Genomic DNA, 25,301 nt, shown 5'->3' on the forward strand with positions numbered 1-25,301 from the left:
GTTATCTGTGTTATTAAATATATTCCTTCCCGAGTAGCTATTTGCAGTATATATAAAATATACAGCAACTGTCATTATAAACCAGTTTATTAATGAAGAGTGAATGTATTCGTTAACAGTGAACATTACCACACAGCGCATGCAGCAGACGATGGCTTGAGAGAGTCTGGGTGGATTGATCGATTATCCAAATTAATCAAACCGTCCACTCAACTCCCCGCTGACAAGTCAGTGTGCCACAGCACACTTAACAGTCGCCAGATAAGATAGAGTTGTGTACCACCGCTAGATGACTCCGGGTGTGTTTACAGCTGCCACAGATGACTACAGGAATGTGGTTGGTCATGTGTGTTGAATATGTAACTACTCAAGGCACGCAACACCCATCCTGCCCCACACTCTCACACTCCTTCACACTCTCCCACTCCCCCACTTCTTTACACTCCCCCTCTCCACACACCCTTCCCACTCCACACACTCTCCCCACTCCACACTCCCCAACACTCCACACTTCACATTTCCAAATACTCCATATTCCCACACAGTCCCCCACACTCCACACTCCCCACACTCCACACTCCCCACACTCCACACTCACCACACTCCCCACACTCCCCACACTCCATACTCCCAACACTCCACACTCCACACTACCCATACTCCACACTCCCCACACTCCACACTCACCACACTCCACACTCCACACTCCCCACACTCCACACTCCCCACACTCCACACTCCCAACACTCCACACTCCCCACACTCCACACTACCCATACTCCACACTCCCCACACTCCACACTCACCACACTCCACACTCCCCACACTCCACACTCACCACACTCCACACTCCCCACACTCCATACTCCACACACTCCACACTCCCAGCACTCCACTCCCCCACACTCCACACTACCCACACTACCCACACTCCACACTTCTCACACTCCACACTACCCACACTCCACACTCCCCACACTCCATGCTCCATTCTCCACACTCCCCAAACTCCATACTCCACACTCCCCACAATCCACACTCCACACTCCCCACACTCCACACTTCCCACACTCCACACTCATCACACTCCACACTACCCACACTCCACACTACCCACACTCCACACTTCCCACACTCCACACTACCCACACTCCACACTACCCACACTACCCACACTCCACACTACCCACACTCCACACTACCCACACTACCCACACTCCACACTACCCACACTACCCACACTCCACACTACCCACACTACCCACACTCCACACTACCCACACTACCCACACTCCACACTACCCACACTACCCACACTCCACACTACCCACACTACCCACACTCCACACTACCCACACTACCCACACTCTACACTACCCACACTGCCCACACTCCACACTACCCACACTACCCACACTCCATACTACCCACACTCCACACTACCCACACTACCCACACTACCCACACTACCCACACTCCACACTACCCACACTACCCACACTCCACACTACCCACACTACCCACACTCCACACTACCCACACTACCCACACTACCCACACTCCACACTACCCACACTACCCACACTCCACACTACCCACACTACCCACACTCCACACTACCCACACTACTCCCCACACTCCACACTACCCACACGCCCCACACTCCACACTACCCACACTACCCCCACTCCACACGACCCACACTACCCACACTACCCACACTACCCACACTCCACACTACCCACACTACCCACACTCCACACTACCCACACTCCATACTACCCACACTCCACACTACCCACACTCCACACTACCCACTCCACACTACCCACACTACCCACACTCCACACTACCCACACTACCCACACTCCACACTACCCACACTGCCCACACTCCACACTACCCACACTACCCACACTCCATACTACCCACACTCCACACTACCCACACTACCCACACTCCACACTACCCACACTACCCACACTCCACACTACCCACACTACCCACACTCCACACTACCCACACTACCCACACTCCACACAACCCACACTACCCACACTACCCACACTCCACACTACCCACACTACCCACACTCCACACTACCCACACTACCCACACTCCACACTACCCACACTACCCACACTCCATACTACCCACACTCCACACTACCCACACTACCCACACTCCACACTACCCACACTACCCACACTCCACACTACCCACACTCCATACTACCCACACTCCACACTACCCACACTCCACACTCCACACTACCCACACTCCACACTACCCACACTACCCACACTCCACACTACCCACACTCCACACTACCCACACTCCACACACTACCCACACTCCACACTACCCACACTACCCACACTCCACACTACCCACACTCCACACTACCCACACTCCACACTACCCACACTCCACACTACCCACACTACCCACACTCCACACTACCCACACTACCCACACTCCACACTACCCACACTACCCACACTCCACACTACCCACACTACCCACACTCCACACTACCCACACTACCCACACTCCATAATACCCACACTCCACACTACCCACACTCCACACTACCCACACTCCACACTACCCACACTCCACACTACCCACACTACCCACACTCCACACTACCCACACTACCCACACTTCACAATACCCACACTACCCACACTACCCACACTCCACACTACCCACACTCCACACTACCCACACTCCACACTACCCACAACAGCAATAACTCATAACGCTGTAATTCACTCATACGACAATAATTCGTACGCTGGGAACTTTTTTAACCGAAATAAAAGTGAATTATCCGACCATAAACAGGCGTACCGACCCCCGACGCCCGACTGAATTTGAAGTCAAAAGAGGAATTTACCTCTGACAGAGTGTTCATATATATATATATATATATATATATATATATATATATATATATATATATATATATATATATATATATATATGAACACCCTGTGAGAGGTGTGTTTATAATGAACACAAATGAATGTTAAAAGTGAATTCATAGAGAAAATTGAACACCAGAGTACCATAAATATATTCATTAGTGCATACGTGCATGTATGTATGTATACATAACATACATACCTACATACATACATTACATACATACAGACATCGACATACACACACCTCAGTAGTGATTAAAAAAGCCACGCCTGAAGAAAGGTAATTTCCTTTGAAGCGTTAACGACCCCAGCAGGTCGTTAGGTCGTCCAGGGTGTAACATTAACCACTCCTAGAGAAGACATTTTAGTCTCAGTTATTGTAAGAGTCTGCGTCCTGTGTCTGCTGGCCCAGTCTGCTGCCTGTCTGCTTGCCCAGTCTGCTGCCTGTCTGCTTGCCCAGTCTGCTGCCTGTCTGCTTGCCCAGTCTGCTGCCTGTCTGCTTGCCCAGTCTGCTGCCTGTCTGCTTGCCCAGTCTGCTGCCTGTCTCCTTGCCCAGTCTGCTGCCTGTCTGCTTGCCCAGTCTGCTGCCTGTCTGCTTGCCCAGTCTGCTGCCTGTCTGTTTGCCCAGTCTGCTGCCTGTCTGCTTGCCCAGTCTGCTGCCTGTCTGCTTGCCCAGTCTGCTGCCTGTCTGCTTGCCCAGTCTGCTGCCTGTCTGCTTGCCCAGTCTGCTGCCTGACTGCTTGCCCAGTCTGCTGCCTGTCTGCTTGCCCAGTCTGCTGCCTGTCTGCTTGCCCAGTCTGCTGCCTGTCTGCTTGCCCAGTCTGCTGCCTGTCTGCTTGCCCAGTCTGCTGCCTGACTGCTTGCCCAGTCTGCTGCCTGTCTGCTTGCCCAGTCTGCTGCCTGTCTGCTTGCCCAGTCTGCTGCCTGTCTGCTTGCCCAGTCTGCTGCCTGTCTGCTTGCCCAGTCTGCTGCCTGTCTGCTTGCCCAGTCTGCTTGCCTAACTTCCGCCACGGTCGCCACCATCATTTCTGTCTACCTAACTACCTCCACCATCATCTTTACCTTGCTAACTACCTCCACCATCATCTTTACCTTGCTAACTACCTCCACCATCATCTTTACCTTGCTAACTACCTCCACCATCATCTTTACCTTACTAACTACCTCCACCATCATCTTTACCTTGCTAACTACCTCCACCATCATCTTTACCTTGCTAACTACCTCCACCATCATCTTTACCTTGCTAACTACCTCCACCATCATCTTTACCTTGCTAACTACCTCCACCATCATCTTTACCTTGCTAACTACCTCCACCATCATCTTTACCTTGCTAACTACCTCCACCATCATCTTTACCTTGCTAACTACCTCCACCATCATCTTTACCTTGCTAACTACCTCCCCCATCATCTTTACCTTGCTAACTACCTCCACCATCATCTTTACCTTGCTAACTACCTCCACCATCATCTTTACCTTGCTAACTACCTCCACCATCATCTTTACCTTGCTAACTACCTCCACCATCATCTTTACCTTGCTAACTACCTCCACCATCATCTTTACCTTGGTAACTACCTCCACCATCATCTTTACCTTGGTAGCTACCTCCACCATCATCTTTACCTTGGTAACTACCTCCACCATCATCTTTACCTTGCTAACTACCTCCACCATCATCTTTACCTTGCTAACTGCCTCCACCATCATCTTTACCTTGCTAACTACCTCCACCATCATCTTTACCTTGGTAACTACCTCCACCATCATCTTTACCTTGGTAACTACCTCCACCATCATCTTTACCTTGGTAACTACCTCCACCATCATCTTTACCTTGGTAACTACCTCCACCATCATCTTTACCTTGCTAACTACCTCCACCATCATCTTTACCTTGCTAACTGCCTCCACCATCATCTTTACCTTGCTAACTACCTCCACCATCATCTTTACCTTGCTAACTACCTCCACCATCATCTTTACCTTGGTAACTACCTCCACCATCATCTTTACCTTGGTAACTACCTCCACCATCATCTTTACCTTGCTAACTACCTCCACCATCATCTTTACCTTGCTAACTACCTCCACCATCATCTTTACCTTGCTAACTACCTCCACCATCATCTTTACCTTGCTAACTACCTCCACCATCATCTTTACCTTGCTAACTGCCTCCACCATCATCTTTACCTTGCTAACTACCTCCACCATCATCTTTACCTTGCTAACTACCTCCACCATCATCTTTACCTTGGTAACTACCTCCACCATCATCTTTACCTTGGTAACTACCTCCACCATCATCTTTACCTTGCTAACTACCTCCACCATCATCTTTACCTTGCTAACTACCTCCACCATCATCTTTACCTTGCTAACTACCTCCACCATCATCTTTACATTGCTAACTACCTCCACCATCATCTTTACCTTGGTAACTACCTCCACCATCATCTTTACCTTGCTAACTACCTCCACCATCATCTTTACCTTGCTAACTACCTCCACCATCATCTTTACCTTGCTAACTACCTCCACCATCATCTTTACCTTGGTAACTACCTCCACCATCATCTTTACCTTGCTAACTACCTCCACCATCATCTTTACCTTGCTAACTACCTCCACCATCATCTTTACCTTGCTAACTACCTCCACCATCATCTTTACCTTGCTAACTACCTCCACCATCATCTTTACCTTGCTAACTACCTCCACCATCATCTTTACCTTGCTAACTACCTCCACCATCATCTTTATCTTGCTAACTACCTCCACCATCATCTTTACCTTGCTTACTACCTCCACCATCATCTTTACCTTGCTAACTGCCTCCACCATCATCTTTATCTTGCTAACTACCTCCACCATCATCTTTACCTTGCTAACTACCTCCACCATCATCTTTACCTTGCTAACTACCTCCACCATCATCTTTACCTTGCTAACTACCTCCACCATCATCTTTACCTTGCTAACTACCTCCACCATCATCTTTACCTTGCTAACTACCTCCACCATCATCTTTACCTTGCTAACTACCTCCACCATCATCTTTACCTTGCTAACTACCTCCACCATCATCTTTACCTTGCTAACTACCTCCACCATCATCTTTACCTTGCTAACTACCTCCACCATCATCTTTACCTTGCTAACTACCTCCACCATCATCTTTACCTTGCTAACTACCTCCACCATCATCTTTACCTTGGTAACTACCTCCACCATCATCTTTACCTTGCTAACTACCTCCACCATCATCTTTACCTTGCTAACTACCTCCACCATCATCTTTACCTTGCTAACTACCTCCACCATCATCTTTACCTTGCTAACTACCTCCACCATCATCTTTATCTTGCTAACTACCTCCACCATCATCTTTACCTTGCTAACTACCTCCACCATCATCTTTACCTTGCTAACTGCCTCCACCATCATCTTTACCTTGCTAACTACCTCCACCATCATCTTTACCTTGCTAACTACCTCCACCATCATCTTTACCTTGCTAACTACCTCCACCATCATCTTTACCTTGCTAACTACCTCCACCATCATCTTTACCTTGCTAACTACCTCCACCATCATCTTTACCTTGCTAACTACCTCCACCATCATCTTTACCTTGCTAACTACCTCCACCATCATCTTTACCTTGCTAACTACCTCCACCATCATCTTTACCTTGCTAACTACCTCCACCATCATCTTTACCTTGGTAACTACCTCCACCATCATCTTTACCTTGCTAACTACCTCCACCATCATCTTTACCTTGCTAACTACCTCCACCATCATCTTTACCTTGCTAACTACCTCCACCATCATCTTTACCTTGGTAACTACCTCCACCATCATCTTTACCTTGGTAACTACCTCCACCATCATCTTTACCTTGCTAACTACCTCCACCATCATCTTTACCTTGCTAACTACCTCCACCATCATCTTTACCTTGGTAACTACCTCCACCATCATCTTTACCTTGCTAACTACCTCCACCATCATCTTTACCTTGCTAACTACCTCCACCATCATCTTTACCTTGCTAACTACCTCCACCATCATCTTTACCTTGGTAACTACCTCCACCATCATCTTTACCTTGGTAACTACCTCCACCATCATCTTTACCTTGCTAACTACCTCCACCATCATCTTTACCTTGGTAACTACCTCCACCATCATCTTTACCTTGGTAACTACCTCCACCATCATCTTTATCTTGCTAACTACCTCCACCATCATCTTTACCTTGCTAACTACCTCCACCATCATCTTTACCTTGCTAACTACCTCCACCATCATCTTTACCTTGCTAACTACCTCCACCATCATCTTTACCTTGCTAACTACCTCCACCATCATCTTTACCTTGCTAACTACCTCCACCATCATCTTTACCTTGCTAACTACCTCCACCATCATCTTTACCTTGGTAACTACCTCCACCATCATCTTTACCTTGGTAACTACCTCCACCATCATCTTTATCTTGCTAACTACCTCCACCATCATCTTTACCTTGGTAACTACCTCCACCATCATCTTTACCTTGCTAACTACCTCCACCATCATCTTTACCTTGCTAACTGCCTCCACCTTGAAAAAACGATAATTTCTCGCCAAGATTATAATCTCCTTCAGGATGACTTTTATATGCTACCAAATTCTGTGTATTCTATCACAGTAACCAAAGTTATAGTAATTTCAATAATAATAATGTTTAATAATAATAATAATAATAATAATAATAATAATAATAATAATAATGTTTTATTATTATTATCATTGTTATTGTTGTTTTAATTATTAGTAGTAGTATTGTTATTACTAATGCTTTATTATTATTATTATTATTATTATTATTATTATTATTATAGTATAAGTGGCTTTGGCATGCTGCTCTTATCTGTATTTTTTGTACCTCTGTATGTATGCTCAAATAATAAATAAATAAATAAATAAATAAATTATTATTATTATTATTATTATTATTATTATCATTATTATTATTGTTATAAACAATGATAGTAATAATTGTTATAAGTATCTGACACCATGACTGGTATTCAACATGTTCCAGTAACGTTGTTCACGTCCTGCTCTCCACAAGTAATTATCAGTGATCTCACTCCAGTATTATAATTACATTTTAAAATAATTTCAGAACATTAACCAGCTTGACCACTTGGCTTGTTGTTGTTGTTGTTATTCTTGTTTGGTAGTTCTTGTTTCTTGATCTTCATGTGTTTGTTTTGTCGTAGTTTCTTTCAATGAATGTTTCTTCGTTTGTTTTTACAAGGAGAAATCCGTATTTGTTGTGTGTTTGTTTTTTTTTCTCAAGACTCTCTAGATTTATCGAGAGTTTAAACGCAAAAAGAACAAAATCCGGATTTACGGTTCGGTTCTCATGGAGATTCGTATTTAGTGAAATATTCCTTAAAAAAAAATCCCTAATTCTTCGCCAAAATCCTCACTAAAAACTTGGCTTTTGAAAGGGGGGGAGGAATGGATCAGTTCCGAGTGCCATAATTTTTTTTATTTATCACATGGTTAAGAAATACATATTCGGATTTCTTCCACGAACGCCTCACGAAAATCCGGATTTTACAAAATACGTCCCGTTTTTCGCAAGGTTGAGAAATGTGTGGAGAGTGTCGTTATCAGGTTGTTGTTGACCTCACCTGATTGGTGACGATCAGGTGACCCCAGGTAGGGGAGGGAAGGAGGGCTGACCTGGGGGATGGATGGATAGAATTGTGGATGGGTGTATGCACAGTTTGATGGATGAGTATTGAGTGGGCGGGGAGTGTAAGTGGGCGTATGTGGGTGGATAGATGGGCGGGTTATAGAGCAAGAAGTTAAGTGTGTAGGAATTGCTGGGTTGATGAGTGAGTGGGTGGGTGAATGGATGAGTGGGTTGACGGATGGGTGGATTAATGGTTGAGTGGGTTATGTATGGGTGGATGAGTTGATGGGTAATTGGGTAGATGTATAGGTAGGTTAGTAGGTGGGGAGAGAATAATTAGTGTTAGGTGAATGTGTAAGAAGGTTGATGATAGATAGATGAATATACGAATAAATTATATAAAATAAGATAATTCTAGAGAGCGAAGAGAGAATTTGAAAGATTTGAGAATTTAAGAATGGAAAAAATAATAAAAACTGGAAGAGGCGGGGAGAAAAATTTATAAAGGGTAAAAATTGTGATTAGGTGAGAGGAAGAGAGAGACAGAAAATTAATTAGACAATTATGCCCCGTAATTGGTGGGTTGGTGGCATAATGTAGTCACATTAGTGAGGTAACTTGTTTGTTGTGTGACACTTGTGTGTGTGTGTGTGTGTGTGTGTGTGTGTGTGTGTGTGTGTGTGTGTGTGTGTGTGTGTGTGTGTATGTGTGTGTGTACTCATTTGTGGTTGCAGGGGCCGATTCACATCTCCTGGCCCCGCCTCTTCGCTGGTCGCTACTAGGTCCACTCTCTCCCTCCTCCATGAGCTTTATCATACCTCTTCTTAAAGTTATGTATAGATCCTGCCTCTGCTACATCACTCTCCAGACTGTTCCACTTCCTGACAACTCTATGACTGAAGAAATACTTCCTAACATCCCTGTGACTCATCTGAGTCTTCAACTTATAATTGTGATCCCTTGTTGCTGTGTCCCAACTCTGGAACATTCTGTCCCTATCCACCGTGTGTGTGTGTGCGTGTGTGTGTGTGTGTGTGTGTGTGTGTGTGTGTGTGTGTGTGTGTGTGTGTGTGTGTGTGTGTGTGTATGTGTATGTGTGTGGGCATGTGCTAATCACTTAATTGTGTTTAGTGGGCCAAGTCATAGCTCCTGCTCCCGCTTCTCAACTCTTCTTACGTCTTCTTAGTACTAGAAATCGCTGAATGATTTGCTCGGTCAGTTTACAACTTTGATGAGATTTACACCTCAAGAAACATGGCAGAGGTAAAAAAAAAATGGTTATTGAACCTCTTGTCCTGATGTTAATTTTGTGGCAAGAATGAGTTAGGTTAGGTTAGGTTAGGTTAGGTAAGCAGAATTTTTATTTAGACTTTTTAGAGCAGAGTCAGATAATTTAAATAAATCTAAGTCACACATATTTAATCTAACAATATTACACAGATTTATTCTATCAGTTGTGGTCTGGTTCTTGCTATGTCCAGTGACTGACATATAACGAGGTCGAGTCCCCGTGTTGTTGAGGTCACATCTTTGACCTTCCCGGATGTAAGAGGGTGGTTGGTTCAGTTACAGTGACCTCTGATAACAGAGACGACAAATGCGTGTGTAAGTATATTCATGGGTACGTGTGCGTATATTTCAGATACGTACGTAACTGGTCAGTGATCATCACGACCTAGACGTAAGGTAAGTAACTACCCATCTGGAAGTAAGGTAATTACCCACCTGGAAGACAATTACCCACCTGGAAGACAATTACCCACCCGGAAGACAGTTACCCACCTGGAAGGGAATTAACCACTTATGCGGTAATTACCCACTTGGACGGCAATTACCTACCTATAAGTAAGGTAATTACCCACCTGGAAGGCAATTACCCACCTATAAATAAGATAATTACCTACCTGGAAGGCAATTACATACCTATAAGTAAGGTAATTACCCACCTGGAAGGCAGTTACTTACCTATCCGCCTCTTAGTAGGGTAAATATCCATCTGGAAGGTAAGTAATTACTTAAAAGTAATTAAGGATTGCTTCGCTAATTACTCCACAAATTACCAGTAATAACAGACTACTACCACCATCTGCGGTAGTTAACTCACCCTCGTTACTACCACCATCTGCGGTAGTTAACTCACCCTCGTTACTACCACCATCTGCGGTAATTAACTCACCCTCGTTACTCTATCTACTTTATTATTACTGTACTTATTATTATTTCCTCATTTCTTTAAAAATAAAGAAAAAATGAGAGCTGTGTTAAGAGTATTACTCTCTCTCTCTCTCTCTCTCTCTCTCTCTCTCTCTCTCTCTCTCTCTCTCTCTCTCTCTCTCTCTCTCTCTCTCTCTCTCTCTGTCTCTCTCTCTCTCTCTCTTTCTTCCTCTCTCTATCTCTCTGGAATGATTCTTCATATTCTTAAAGAATTTCCAGAGTTGCTATTCCTAGGAAGAGCCTTTGGTTGAGCCACCGAGCTGGCAACAGTGTAATGGGGTATGTCAATCAGGCTAGAGTGAAAGCCTCCCCATTGTCTCTCTGATTCTCTCTCTCTCTCTCTCTCTCTCTCTCTCTCTCTCTCTCTCTCTCTCTCTCTCTCTCTCTCTCTCTCTCTCTCTCTCTCTCTCTCTCAGTATTGGGTGCCATCATCGATCCGCTAAACTTTAGACGATTAAAAGTGAATTATTAAAGTTTGTGGAACATATTTAGCACAGAAAAAATTTCATCATCAGCTCTTCTTCTTCTTCTTCTTCTTCTTCTTCTTCTTCTTCTTCTTCTTCTTCTTCTTCTTCTTCTTCTTCTTCTTCTTCTTCTTCTTCTTCTTTCCGGAAGAGAGAGGGATAGGGAGATAGAGAGTGAGAGGCAACAGGAGAAATGACGTCAACTAAATACTTGTTCCGTCCAGAGCTGGGAGTAAACAATGGAGAATTTTAAGGAAAAGTTGACGAGATCAGCTGTTAATTAAGTGTTGTGTCAGCTGATCTGATGTAAACAATACCTGTGCCAGGTGACTTGGTGGGCTTGCACGCAAGACGGAAGTAAAGACCATCAACTGTTGGTGGTAAGACCCTCAAGTTTGTCAGTGTTTTGATAGTAAGATATTGATTAGGTAGTTGTTGCTGTAGTTGTTGTGGTTGTTGCTGGCAGAGCTGCTGTAAATAGTATTGAGGGTGCTGGTACTGCTTTTGTTGGTGATAATTCCCACAATACCTTTGGTGTTATCCACAAGATCACGATAATTCCCACAGTATTTTTGGTATTATCCACAATTATCCACATTATCTATGAATGGTGCACAATACCGACAAGATGAAAAATTAGACACATGTGCAACATGTTACACATGTGTCTAATTTTTTATTCTGATGTTGCTGTCGCCACCACAACCACCACCAACACCAACACCAACACCACCACCAACAACACCAACACCAACAACAACACCAACACCAACAACAACACCACAGCAACAACAACACCACAGCAACAACAAAGGTCACTAATTACATGTTCCAGTTCTTGTAGATGGTGTCACCCACACACTTGTTGGGTCGACAATCTGCTTGTCCAAAACTGCAAGAACCTCTTTCCCAAACTCTTGATTACTAGCAGTCACCACCACCAGCAGTCACCACCACCAGCAGTCACCACCACCAGCAGTCACCACCACCAGCAGTCACCACCACCAGCAGTCACCACCACCAGCAGCCACCACCACCAGCAGTCACCACCACCAGCAGTCACCACCACCAGCAGCCACCACCACCAGCAGTCACCACCACCAGCAGTCACCACCACCAGCAGTCACTACCACCAGCAGTCACCACCACCAGCAGTCACCACCACCAGCAGCCACCACCACCAGCAGCCACCACCACCAGCAGTCACCACCACCAGCAGCCACCACCACCAGCAGTCACTACCAGCAGTCACCATCAACAGTAGTCACTACCAGCAGTCACCACCACCAACAGTCACCACCAGCAGTCACTACTACTAGCGGTCACTACCATCACTCAGTCACCATCAGCATTAACCACCAGCAGTCACTACCAGCAATTACTGCCAGCAGTCACTACCATCAATCACTACCAGCAGTTACTACCAACATTTACTACCATCAGTCACTACCAGAAGTTACTATCAGCAGTCACCACCAGCAGTTACTACTAGCAGTTATTACCATCAGTCACTACCAGCAGTTACTAACAGCAGTCACCACCAGCAATCACTACCATCAGTCACTACCAGCAGTTACTATCAGCAGTCACTACCAGCAGTCACTACCATCAGTCACTACCAGCAGTTACTATCAGCAGTTACTATCAGCAGTCACTACCAGCAGTTACTATCAGCAGTCACTACCAGCAGTCACTACCAACAGTCACTACCAGCAGTTACTATCAGCAGTCACTACCAGCAGTCACTACCAGCAGTCACTACCAGCAGTCACTACCAGCAGTCACTACCAGCAGTCACTACCAGCAGTTACTATCAGCAGTCACTACCAGCAGTCACTACCAGCAGTCACTACCAGCAGTCACTACCAGCAGTCACTACCAGCAGTCACTACCAGCAGTCACTACCAGCAGTTACTACCAGCAGTCACTACCAGCAGTTACTATCAGCAGTCACTACCAGCAGTCACTACCAGCAGTTACTATCAGCAGTCACTACCAGCAGTCACTACCAGCAGTCACTACCAGCAGTCACTACCAGCAGTCACTACCAGCAGTCACTACCAGCAGTCACTACCAGCAGTTACTATCAGCAGTCACTACCAGCAGTCACTACAAGCAGTCACTACCAGCAGTTACTATCAGCAGTCACCACCAGCAGTTACTATCAGCAGTCACCACCAGCAGTCACTACCAGCAGTCACTACCAGCAGTCACTACCAGCAGTTACTATCAGCAGTCACTACCAGCAGTCACTACCAGCAGTTACTATCAGCAGTCACTACCAGCAGTCACTACCAGCAGTTACTATCAGCAGTCACTACCAGCAGTCACTACCAGCAGTCACTATCAGCAGTCACTACCAGCAGTCACTACCAGCAGTCACTACCAGCAGTTACTATCAGCAGTCACTACCAGCAGTCACTACCAGCAGTTACTATCAGCAGTCACTACCAGCAGTCACTACCAGCAGTCACTACCAGCAGTCACTACCAGCAGTCACTACCAGCAGTTACTATCAGCAGTCACTACCAGCAGTTACTATCAGCAGTTACTATCAGCAGTCACTACCAGCAGTCACTACCAGCAGTCACTACCAGCAGTCACTACCAGCAGTTACTATCAGCAGTCACTACCAGCAGTCACTACCAGCAGTCACCACCAGCAGTCACTACCAGCAGTCACTACCAGCAGTCACCACCAGCAGTCACTACCAGCAGTCACTACCAGCAGTCACTACCAGCAGTCACTACCAGCAGTCACTACCAGCAGTTACTATCAGCAGTCACTACCAGCAGTTACTATCAGCAGTTACTATCAGCAGTCACTACCAGCAGTCACTACCAGCAGTTACTATCAGCAGTCACTACTAGCAGTTACTATCAGCAGTTATTATCAGCAGTCACTACCAGCAGTCACTACCAGAAGTCACTACCAGCAGTCACTACCAGCAGTCACTACCAGCAGTCACTACCAGCAGTTACTATCAGCAGTCACTACCAGCAGTTACTATCAGCAGTTACTATCAGCAGTCACTACCAGCAGTCACTACCAGCAGTCACTACCAGCAGTTACTATCAGCAGTCACTACCAGCAGTCACTATCAGCAGTCACTACCAGCAGTTACTATCAGCAGTCACTACCAGCAGTCACTACCAGCAGTTACTATCAGCAGTTACTATCAGCAGTCACTACCAGCAGTCACTACCAGCAGTCACTACCAGCAGTTACTATCAGCAGTTACTATCAGCAGTCACTACCAGCAGTCACTACCAGCAGTTACTATCAGCAGTCACTACCAGCAGTCACTACCAGCAGTCACTACCAGCAGTTACTATCAGCAGTCACTACCAGCAGTCACTACCAGCAGTCACTACCAGCAGTCACTACCAGCAGTTACTACCAGCAGTCACCACCAGCAGTCACTACCAGCAGTCACTACCAGCAGTCACTACCAGCAGTCACTACCAGCAGTCACTACCAGCAGTCACTACCAGCAGTTACTACCAGCAGTCACCACCAGCAGTCACTACCAGCAGTTACTACCAGCAGTTACTACCAGCAGTCACTACCAGCAGTTACTACCAGCAGTTACTACCAGCAGTCACTACCAGCAGTTACTATCAGCAGTCACTACCAGCAGTCACTACCAGCAGTTACTATCAGCAGTCACTACCAGCAGTCACTACCAGCAGTTACTATCAGCAGTCACTACCAGCAGTCACTACCAGCAGTTACTATAAGCAGTCACTACCAGCAGTTACTATCAGCAGTTACTACCAGCAGTCACTACCAGCAGTCACTACCAGCAGTTACTACCAGCAGTCACTACCAGCAGTTACTATCAGCAGTCACTACCAGCAGTTACTATCAGCAGTTACTATCAGCAGTCACTACCAGCAGTCACTACCAGCAGTCACTACCAGCAGTTACTATCAACAGTTACTCTCAACAGTTACTATCAACAGTTACTATCAACAGTTACTATCAACAGTTACTATCAACAGTTACTATCAACAGTTACTCTCAACAGTTACTATCAACAGTTACTATCAACAGTTACTATCAACAGTTACTATCAACAGTTACTATCAACAGTTACTATCAACAGTTACTATCAACAGTTGCTATCAACAGTTACTATCAGCAGTCACTACCAGCAGTCACTACCAGCAGTCACTACCAGCAGTTACTACCAGCAGTCACCACCAGCAGTCACTACCAGCAGTCACTACCAGCAGTCACTACCAGCAGTCACTACCAGCAGTCACTACCAGCAGTTACTACCAGCAGTCACCACCAGCAGTCACTACCAGCAGTCACTACCAGCAGTCACTACCAGCAGTCACTACCAGCAGTTACTATCAGCAGTTACTATCAGCAGTCACTACCAGCAGTCACTACCAGCAGTTACTATCAGCAGTCACTACCAGCAGTCACCACCAGCAGTCACTACCAGCAGTTACTATCAGCAGTCACTACCAGCAGTCACTACCAGCAGTCACTACCAGCAGTTACTATCAGCAGTTACTATCAGCAGTCACTACCAGCAGTCACTACCAGCAGTCACTACCAGCAGTTACTATCAGCAGTTACTATCAGCAGTCACTACCAGCAGTCACTACCAGCAGTTACTATCAGCAGTCACTACCAGCAGTCACTACCAGCAGTCACTACCAGCAGTTACTATCAGCAGTTACTATCAGCAGTCACTACCAGCAGTCACTACCAGCAGTCACTACCAGCAGTTACTATCAGCAGTTACTATCAGCAGTCACTACCAGCAGTCACTACCAGCAGTCACTACCAGCAGTTACTATCAGCAGTTACTATCAGCAGTCACTACCAGCAGTCACTACCAGCAGTTACTATCAGCAGTCACTACCAGCAGTCACTACCAGCAGTCACTACCAGCAGTCACTACCAGCAGTCACTACCAGCAGTTACTATCAGCAGTCACTACCAGCAGTCACTACCAGCAGTCACTACCAGCAGTCACTACCAGCAGTCACTACCAGCAGTCACTACCAGCAGTCACTACCAGCAGTCACTACCAGCAGTTACTATCAGCAGTCACTACCAGCAGTCACTACCAGCAGTCACTACCAGCAGTTACTATCAGCAGTCACTACCAGCAGTCACTACCAGCAGTCACTACCAGCAGTCACTACCAGCAGTTACTATCAGCAGTCACTACCAGCAGTCACTACCAGCAGTTACTATCAGCAGTCACTACCAGCAGTTACTATCAGCAGTCACTAACAGCAGTCACTACCAGCAGTTACTATCAGCAGTCACCACCAGCAGTCACTACCAGCAGTCACCACCAGCAGTCACCAGCAGTCACCACCAGCAGTCACTACCAGCAGTCACCACCAGCAGTCACCAGCAGTCACCAGCAGCGGTCAACACTATCAAGTCTCATGTGTGTGGCACTACACAACACAGGAAGAGTGCCACAAGACTGCGCTGTGAAGGTATTACCCAGTACCTCTGTTGACACTTATCTTTAACTCTTCAAGTTGTACTGCTACACCCACACTGTGTCTTCAAGGTGTACTGCTACACCCACACTGTGTCTTCAAGGTGTACTGCTACACCCACACTGTGTCTTCAAGGTGTACTGCTACACCCACACTGTGTCTTCAAGGTGTACTGCTACACCCACACTGTGTCTTCAAGGTGTACTGCTACACCCACACTGTGTCTTCAAGGTGTACTGCTACACCCACACTGTGTCTTCAAGGTGTATTGCCACACCCACACTGTGTCTTCAAGGTGTACTGCTACACCCACACTGTGTCTTCAAGGTGTACTGCTACACCCACACTGTGTCTTCAAGGTGTACTGCTACACCCACACTGTGTCTTCAAGGTGTACTGCTACACCCACACTGTGTCTTCAAGGTGTACTGCTACACCCACACTGTGTCTTCAAGGTGTACTGCTACACCCACACTGTGTCTTCAAGGTGTACTGCTACACCCACATTGTGTCTTCAAGGTGTATTGCCACACCCACACTGTGTCTTCAAGGTGTACTGCTACACCCACACTGTGTCTTCAAGGTGTATTGCCACACCCTCACTGTGTCTTCAAGGTGTATTGCCACACCCACACTGTGTCTTCAAGGTGTATTGCCACACCTTGCTCCACGATTACGCTGGCAAACTTGCCTCAGTTATCCTCCAACTTCCTTTACGCAGATTCCAGCGTGTATTGACGGAGCGTTAGTTGACCGATTTTAATGCGTCCTGTTTCAGTCTATCAATCAAACAATGTGAGTGGGGATACCAGACCTCTGAGACACTATGATATATCCCGCGCGGTTAGACACAAGCCGTCCCACTATGTTAAATTATTGTAAGTTAACACAGCCTAACCTGGTTTTTTTTTTTTTTTTTTTTTTTGCAAAGATTCGGTGGAGAAATCTTCCATCTTACTGGGACGAGACTTTATACTTGACACAGACTCGGTTTGATGTTAGCATAAGTACGCGGGAGGCAGCATCTTCAAGTCGGCTGAGAAATTGCTCTCTGGCATCTTAACCTTCGATGCTTCAAGATACTGCCTGGTTCTCTTTAGCCATCCTCACACTTGAAAGTTCTTGGAATCATAGACTTTGTACCATCAAGAATTCTTCTTGGAACCATAAGCGTAGTTCCATCAAGAATCCTTCTTGGAACCATAAACGTGGTTCCATCAAGAATGCTTCTTAGAACATAGACATGGTTCTGTCAAGAATGCTTCTTAGAACCGTGGACGAGGTTCAATCAAAACAACATGCGGTTCATTGCCCAGTCTAAATCATCTTTGCGGAAAACGTGTCACCCAAAGTTTTTTTTGGCGATGCCGTTGTAGTAGCCCTTGAAAGTAGCATTGTAGTACCGTTGTAATACTGTTGTAAGTTCCGTTAGTGAGCTATACTTATTCTGGGCTTGTGTTGCCGTGCACTGCTAAACAGCTCAAGTTAATTGGTTACCTTAAGAGGGAGAGAGAGAGAGACGGACAGACAGAGGCAGACAGCCTTACTGAGAGGCAGACACGCAGGCTGTCTGCCAGAAAGCAAATAATGTGCATAAAAATGTTATAAACAAATTGAGCTTTCTAAGAGGAAATGCTATTAGGGCGCGAAAGAAGTTTGGCCGAAGTTGTTGAGCTCACTAATTGAAACAGATCCGGTGTCATCCACGGTCGAGTTAGAGAAAGAGAGAGAGAGAGAGAGAAAGAGAGAGAGAGAGAGAGAGAGAGTCATTCAGTGGTCAGTGCTACACATCAGCAGTGTGACTCTGTCCTCTGGTTGCTGGCCTCTCTTTCTTATTTCTCAGAATTTTGGACTAAATAAAATAATGTGACAGATAAGGCCAGGAGAATGTCAGGCAGAGTTGTCAGAGATGAGAGAGAGTTTATCTAGATGCAGCTAGAAGTTGCAGCTAGCCAGAAGAGTACTTTCAAGACTCGACTCATCACAGCTGGTAGCCACACTCCAGCCTGTGTATGTGTATAGATGGAACTGTGCTCTCTCTCTCTCTCTCTCTCTCTCTCTCTCTCTCTTTCTCAAGCACTTACCAACATTAACACACAGAAAAATCAGTGGTTTCAGACTGGGCCATAACAAAGGTTCATAATCACAGCTGAGGTAATTATCAAACTTTTCGTCGGCAGTCTTAAAGACTTGTTAAGTGGCCCCAACGGGGTCTTAAGAATTATACTTTACCATTGTAAGCCGAATGCCTTCTCTCCTCTCTAATTATTATTACTATTATTATTAGTACTGTTATTATTATTATTATTATTATTATTATTATTATTATTATTATTATTATTATTATTATTATTGTTATTATTATTATTATTATTATTATTATTATTATTATTATTGTTATTATTATTATTATTATTATCATTATCGTTATTATCATAATCGTCATTATCTAATATCGTAAATATTAATATGGATATTCTTTTATTTTTTATTTAGTCATCTCTAATTAAAGAGATTTTCATTTTTTTCGGTTTGATCTAAATATTTTGAAAATGGTTCTTATAATTTGCTTGAAAGTTCCATTACTTTGTTTGGCATCACAAGTTTTGTCTCCCGCACAACCAGGATGATTATCAATATAAATAAAACACATTTACCATCATTTATAACTTAGTTGTCTTACAACAATGTGAGAACACCTCGAGTGTAGGTACCCACAGTGTAGGTACTGTGCTTCCCACCTTCAGAAGTGTAGGTGCCCACAGTGTAGGTACTGTGCTTCCCACCTTCAGAAGTGTAGGTACCCACAGTGTAGGTACTGTGCTTCCCACCTTCAGAAGTGTAGTTACCCACAGTGTAGGTACTGTGCTTCCCACCTTCAGAAGTGTAGGTGCCCACAGTGTAGGCACTGTGCTTCCCACCTTCAGAAGTGTAGGTACCCACAATGTAGGCACTGTGCTTCCCACCTTCAGAAGTGTAGGTACCCACAATGTAGGCACTGTGCTTCCCACCTTCAGAAGTGTAGGTACTGTGCTTCCCACCTTCAGAAGTGTAGGTACCCACAATGTAGGCACTGTGCTTCCCACCTTCAGAAGTGTAGGTACCCACAATGTAGGCACTGTGCTTCCCACCTTCAGAAGTGTAGGTACCCACAATGTAGGCACTGTGCTTCCCACCTTCAGAAGTGTAGGTACCCACAATGTAGGCACTGTGCTTCCCACCTTCAGAAGTGTAGGTACCCACAATGTAGGTACTGTGCTTCCCACCTTCAGAAGTGTAGGTACCCACAATGTAGGCACTGTGCTTCCCACCTTCAGAAGTGTAGGTACCCACAGTGTAGGTACTGTGCTTCCCACCTTCAGAAGTGTAGGTACCCACAATGTAGGCACTGTGCTTCCCACCTTCAGAAGTGTAGGTGCCCACAATATAGGCACTGTGCTTCCCACCTTCAGAAGTGTAGGTACCCACAATGTAGGCACTGTGCTTCCCACCTTCAGAAGTGTAGGTACCCACAATGCCGACACTGTACTTCCCACCTTCAGAAGTGTAGGTACCCACAATGCCGACACTGTACTTCCCACCTTCAACAGTGCAAGTCCGACTAACTGGCCTTCATGAATCTCTTTCGTATATGGTATCTTGTTCGCACTCCAACAGTACTTCAAATGCCCCCCCAAAAAACACGTCTTCGGTCAGATTTAACGTGCTTACACAAGCCTGCTGGATGCCCAAGCCTCCTTAGTACTCAATCTATGCTCTACTTACTTCCATCCCTCTGATAACCCCTACTCCCTCCTTCCATCTAACTCAGATTTGTTTCCTTCTAATCAAGCTGTCTCTCATCCTGCTACATGAGTGAAATATTTCAATAACTCTCTCTCTTACTCTATACTACACCACACATCTTTCAATTTTCTTCACTCCTTATTTTCTGCGTAACATCGACACACCACACTGACTTTGACACAACATCCCCGCCTCCAGCCTCCCCCTCCTCCTAATTGCCTCCATCACTAGTAACATCACTACCATCGTCACTATCGCCATCGCCACCACCACTGCTATCACCACCGTTATCAAACAACAGCAACCACCCAACCATTACCACCATTATCACTATCACTGCCACCCTCTTTACCATAACTACCACCATTGCTACTACCACCATCGTGATACCTTCAATCAAGAACCAATTCCCTCCATACCCCTTCCCTCCCCTCTCTCTCTCCCTCTTTCTCTACATGCCATCCCTTCATCCTTCCCCTTCTCATTTCCCGTTCCACCAGCCTCTCTCTTCCTCTGCAATCCTAAACAAACGAAACTCTGGTGGGAGGCGTACTTTCTTGTGTACCTGTGTACCTATGTACCTGTGTACCTGTGTATGCTTCCAGAATCAAAGCCTCCCGGTCACAGACCAGACTCCTGCTTGACCACCTAGTCAGTTAAGGTGTTAGTGATGACTGGAGGTCAACATATGAGTGACTGGAGGTCATCATATGACTATGACTGAAGATTAACTTATGACTGTGAGTCAGGTCAGGAGACTGAGGCACAGTTCTTCCTGCAGTAAGCAGGCACCAGTAATAATATTACATACCCTTGAGAACCGGCTGAATGAACCGTTGGTAATGTTCATATTTAGCTAGAGACAATGCAAGTCTTGGCTGTGGTCTGTGAACCATTGATGCTATGTCATGGGTCGCCCAGGACCACTACTAGACCATGAACTATTCATGGAATGGTGGTAGTAGTAGTAGTTAAATGTCTTATCCTTATGTATTCCTTTTTCTGTTAAGCATACAGACAAGTAAACAACTTCATCTCCATTTTCATACCTACAGTGTGAAGAAGAGGGAGTGAAGGGTGTTGAGAGAGCCTTCACTTTTTATCTTCGAGGTAATTAAACTGTAGTCAGTGTTTCTCAGCAGTCTGTCACGATGTAATCCACAAGGCTTTAGTCAGTCAGTCTTACCTTGTACTCTCTCTTTCTCTCTCTCTCTCTCTCTCTCTCTCTCTCTCTCTCTCTCTCTCTCTCTCTCTCTCTCTCTCTCTCTCTCTCTCTCTCTCTCTCTCCTATCCTGTCACAGTGGTCAATAACAGTATCTTGCACATAAGCAAGGAGGGAGGTGTTGAGCGCTGGCCACTCCTGCCTCAGTATTTGATCGCCAGTTACTTGTATTAAGCGCTTCCAACCACTTGTTGTACCGTTATTCCAAGTTTTTCTCTGTCATCCTTTGTCATCTTGCTCTCATCCTCAGTATCCTCATCTGCTTCCTGCCAGACTCAACCCTCAATCCTCTACTCTTGGCAGACACAGTACCTGTCATAACCTGTCTTGGCAGACACAGTACCTGTGAGAACCTGTCTTGGCAGACACAGTACTTGTCAAACCTTTCTTGGGAGACAGTATCTGTCAGAACCTGTCCTGGCACACACAGTACCTGTCACAACCTGTCTTAGCAGACACAGTACTTCTCAGAACCTGCCTTGGCAGACACAGTACCTGTCAGAACCTGTCTTGGCAGACACATTACCTGTCACAACTTGTCTGCATACCAATGAGAGATGCTCACTCTTCATCTCATTAGGGAGGAGGTTCTCTGGATATTCTTGAAGGTCTCTTGGTTCAAGGATCGAAGTTACCCCTTCTTTCCTTGGATCAAGCCTTATTACTTTCCATTCCTCAGATGCTGTATAACTCTTAAGGGTTTTGCGCTTCCCTGTTAATTGAATGATGATAATAATAATAATCATTCGTTTCATATCATCTGGAAACAGCGTGGCGCCGGTTACAGTATCATCTAGTATGTGGCTTAAATATGCCAGAAATAATGTTGGTCCCACTACTGGTCCTTGGAAACTCTGCCTCTTACTTTTGCCCAGTTTAAAACTTCATGAGTAAGACACACGTGCAGCATCTGGGTGAAGAATTAAACACGTGTGCAGCATCTGGGTGAAGAATTAAACACGTGTGCAGCATCTGGGTGAAGAATTAAACACATGTGCAACATCTGGGTGAAGAATTAGATACGTGTGTAACATCTGGATGACGAATTAGATACGTGTGTAACATGTGGGTGAAGAACTAGACATGTGTGCAACATCTGGGTGAAGAATTAAACACATGTGCAACATCTGGGTATTTTTATTGTAGACGTTTCGCCTTCCAGTGGCTTTATCAATACAAATTCAAGGACATAATGGGAAGACTGTAGAACTATATACGAAAGAAGAGGTAATCAGTCCCTCAACCTTGAAGATGGTGAAGAGCACCGGTATTGTACACCATTCATGTGCAGCATCTCGGTATCGTTAGTGATGAGACGTTTCGCTTACCAGTGGCTTATCAATCCAGTACAAAAATATATACTGTAGACAGTGGAAAGTTGGAGAGATAATTTTGGGGTTTTCGGACCGTCAGCCTCGAAAGAAGAGATTTATTGTGGCTAAGAGTCTGAACATCTTCTGTCAAGGCTGTGGGACTGAACACCTCAAAATTACCTCTCAACACACCCCACCGTCTCCAGTATATATTCTTTGTATTTAACTGACAGGTTACTGGTTGTCTTACTGTCTCAGTGGTAATGATACCCAGATATTGTATCAACTTGTCCGTATTATATACCGTTAATGTAATGATCTAAAACTTCACTCGTCACCGTGACTCTGTCTTCTGCCTTTCATGTGATCCTTGGACCATGTGAGCACTTACCCCGTCTTGTACCTCCAGGCTGTTCAATTGTTCCTGGTGAGGAGCACCGGCGAGTGCTTTCAGATAGACTTAAGACGCAGTCTACCCATACCGCCTGATTGCCGTCTGCCTTTGGTTGATTCTCAGTAGTATCGTGTTGGTTTGATATATTTATTATGCATCCCATCCACCCATCCTGTTAGCTAGCTCTTACATCCCATGTTTCATGAAGAACCTGGTGTGGTTGTTCCCGTCACTGGGAATGTTAACAAGGGTACTCTTATATGCATGAGTTGGGTGAGCCTACACAGTGTCGTCCTGATGTCTCCCACTTGTTCACTCCCTCACGTTGAAGATATTCTTTATTTTGTCCCTTGGACTCACTTGAGTTTCCTTCTGTGTTCCCTCCATCTCTTTCCTGCCATGTGAAGACTAGTGTCTCTTTCTATTGTTTTGGGAACATTGGGGTTTATTTCCTTACACCCGTTATCCCCGTTCACCTAGCAAGCAAGTAGGTACCTGGGTGTTAGTCGACTGGTTTGGGTCGCATCCTGGGGGACAAGATTTAAGGACCCCAATGGAAATAAGACAGACAGTCCTCGATTACGCACTGACTTTCTTAGGTTATTCTGGATTGGTAACCCTCCGAGGTTAAAAATCCGAACAAAATCTTATATTATCTCTTATACAGTGTGTTAGTGTTTGACTCCACCCTCTCCTACCTCCCTCCCTTTTCCTATTTTTCTGCCCCCTCTCCGCGCCATATCATCGACTGTGTACCCGGTGATGAATGATTTTGTATGGGGATCAGGTCAATACAATTTATAATAATTCAGAAGTCAGCTTTGACGTTGGTCAACTTCCTTCTTAAGAGATGACCGCTGAGACGGATTATTAAATGAATTACCTTGACGGTAGTCATAGTACCGGCAGCTCTTTTGTTGATTGTTCTAGCTTGTGACTTATTGATGTTGTGTTATGACCGCTATTAGTGTTGTGGTTGTTGCAGTTTGTTGTGGGTGTTGAGATTCGGAGAAAAGGAAATGGGAGAGGAAGAGGCAAGGAAAGGGGAAGAGAAAGGTAAGAGGAAACTGGAGAGGACAAGAACGAGAAGAGGGTAGGGGAGACGTTTGGCAAAGAAATGGTAGACGTCATTCAAGAGAGCAGACACTTGCACTTTCACTGTCTTATGTGAAAGCTAGTGATTCTCTCTTTCTCTCTCTCTCTCTCTCTCTCTCTCTCTCTCTCTCTCTCTCTCTCTCTCTCTCTCTCTCTCTCTCTCTCACTCACCAAGCTATAGCTTCAGGCCTCTTAACCTGGTCTGGCACCGGACTGAAGGGATATTTTCCTCCCGAACCATAAAAAATTAGACAACAGGTGGGTCGATCTGTTGGACGTTTTTGATCTGTTTGAGACTGTGTATTACTTTTCAGAATGACTCCCTCCCTCACCTACACTCCCGCTATTCTCCACTTCAGTGCCTCCCTTCTTGCCTCTCTCCCTGCTTGCAGGTCAGCAGGGTGGCAGCAGGTCAAGGCATCATCAGGAGTCATGGATAAGATAACGGAGGCTTAGTGCTGAGTACCTGCAGTTTGTGGTCACACCCCCTTGACGACCCTCTCAGCACCCCCAGTCAGGGGGAGTCGTGACACGCATGACTGCATCATCATGATAGGAACTTAGTCACTGGCGAAGCATTGAGGAACTTACCTCAGCCATAGTTAATGTAGTAAGTGGTTTACCTCAGTCACTGGTGAGGGACTGAGGAACTTACCTCAGTGACAAGTAAATTACCTCTGTCACAGGTAA

This window comes from Cherax quadricarinatus, chromosome 30 (genome assembly GCF_038502225.1).
Source record: "Cherax quadricarinatus isolate ZL_2023a chromosome 30, ASM3850222v1, whole genome shotgun sequence".
Lineage (NCBI taxonomy): Eukaryota > Metazoa > Arthropoda > Malacostraca > Decapoda > Parastacidae > Cherax > Cherax quadricarinatus.